Source organism: Bremia lactucae, linkage group LG7 (genome assembly GCF_004359215.1).
Source record: "Bremia lactucae strain SF5 linkage group LG7, whole genome shotgun sequence".
NCBI lineage: Eukaryota > Oomycota > Peronosporomycetes > Peronosporales > Peronosporaceae > Bremia > Bremia lactucae.
The window spans coordinates 1,244,181-1,246,445 of record NC_090616.1 but is presented as its reverse complement, the minus strand read 5'-3'; positions in this window follow the sequence as shown (position 1 = coordinate 1,246,445).

The following is a 2,265-nucleotide window of genomic DNA, read 5'->3' as shown; positions in this document are numbered from 1 at the left end:
GGGACGCATGATAGACGCGATTGCAACATGCTCGTTCTACGAGAGTGCGACGTCAGAAAAAGTGACGCCGACCTATCGTCAATCTCTGCTGTTTCACGAGCTTTTGCCGCTCGAGCGCGGATTCACGACGTAGTCATCGTTCGGCATTGCTCATCGACGTCTTCTCTGTCCGGACGCACATATTGCGTCTTGAGCTTAGGCACACGCACTGCCGTCACGGCGGTGCCGTTGCGGCCGCTTCTAGGTCTTAATTCTAACAGACAATTGATCGTTTTTCCGTTGCATTGCCCGTCCGATGCGAATGCGTTCTTGTACAATCAAGGTTCTTCTTCCTACGACTCGCTCACTCCGACACCAGCACGACTCGTTCGAAATCCAATCCTCAGTCCGGCAGAACATGGTGTACTGCGTGGAGAATAAGAGCAACAAGCCATGGAACGGGCTTATTGCACCCAATGGGTCATTGAAGCGGCCGAGTTCGAGCGAGTTGGCCGTCTGATCGTGTTGAAACAGCTCCTATGTGAAAACGAAAAGTAAATTCAATGCAGACGTCAATGAGCGATTGCAACGATTGAAATGGAACAAGCGGTAAGGATGCGCGAAATGTTTTCGGATAATAGGGAACACACGCAATGGTTTCAATCGACGATTTCGAGGTTGTCGGAAGTTTATGAAGTCGTGTGCCCCAATAGATGGTTCGGATGCACGTATAGCTGCATGTTGAAAGACTTGGAGTCGCACTTAAAGCGCTGTGTCTATCGACAGGTGCCGGATACGTTGGACCACGTGGTTGAAGATACTATGACGGATTTCTACTCGTACGATGCCTTTTGTCCTAATGCCCTCCTCGGGTGCAAAGAAATCTGTGTTCGTGAGAATTCAGCTTCTCGCTTGGCCACGTGTCCAGTCAATGGCATATCACAAGAGAAAGAGTGGGATGAGCGATTGGAGTGGCGTCGTAATGTCATTATAGCGACAAAATTGGAGCGAGCAAGACGGATGGATGAGGACCGAGAGGCGACAAATGGGCTTTGTCGTTTGGGAATTTGCAACAATTGTATGAAGAGGAGATGGCAAGGATGCAAGTGGTGGACACGCTCTTGATGGATTCGCACAGTCCTGTGGGAATGACTTTCGGCAGCACGTGGATCAAATTGCAGTCGTGTCGTGGGAAAACCGGCTGTCGAGACGTCTCGGGCCATGGCTTGTGCGACGTTTCCACGAGACGCTCTCCATCGACCAGGCATTCCTCGCCCAGTGGCTGCTGTAAAAATGCTCGCCATTGATGCTCATGCCATTTGCAACTCACGACGGATTGCTCATAAGTCAGGACACGCTATAGCCTGATAATAACGTCTGCAAATCTTGTTACCGCGTTCGTCAAGTTTTTCGAGACTTTTCCGACTTTTGAAGCTTTGGGACGGCTGTGATGTATGGACAAAACGACGAAATGCTACAAGGCACAACTCGTCCTTTGTCGAACGGATAGCTTGCTGGGACCTGTCATTCCTGCTTTATCACGCGCACTAATTCGTAAAAGTCGTCTCTCAACTCTTGAAATGCATATCATTTCTCCTGACTCACAAGCTTGAGTGTTGCTGACGCAACTCTTCCCATCCAATGTATCTCTAACTTTTCTACTCAATGATTCCAATACATAGACCAGGCAGTACCTGCCATTTCATCCTTGTAGCTCGAGACTCTTCCAAATGTGTTGAAACTTTTGAGGCTACCAGATGTCAATGTAGCGCTAAACAAGCGAGAAATCAGCCACAGCCCAAGGTCGCATACATTTCATGCAGAGAGCTGGCTGTAGGTAAGAGATGCTGGTACCCGATACATGACACGCAACCGCCACCTCTTTGGTCAGACCTTAAGAACTGACTAGTAGGGAAAGAACTCGTACAAACGAGGCGACGGCGTAGGCTGCACCATAGAAAACTCGCCGCCACATTTAGACGAATGCTTTCGTCCATTTGATGCAAGATGAGGCATTTTTTATCGGCAGAAAGAACTTCTATTCTGAGCAACATCCATTTTTACGCTCTTTTTTTTCAATCAAATTTACATCGTGGCCAGGATACGTGGTGTTGTCACATGTTTTTTATTTATATACATTTATAGGTGGTCCCCAGGAGAAAACTATTACAGCCGATGACGAACATTACCGCGGCATCGTCCAAGTATTATTTTTTTCATACCGGTAAATTAGCGCAATACTCACCGACAAAATGATGCACCTTACATGCTATGCTTCCATTTTGC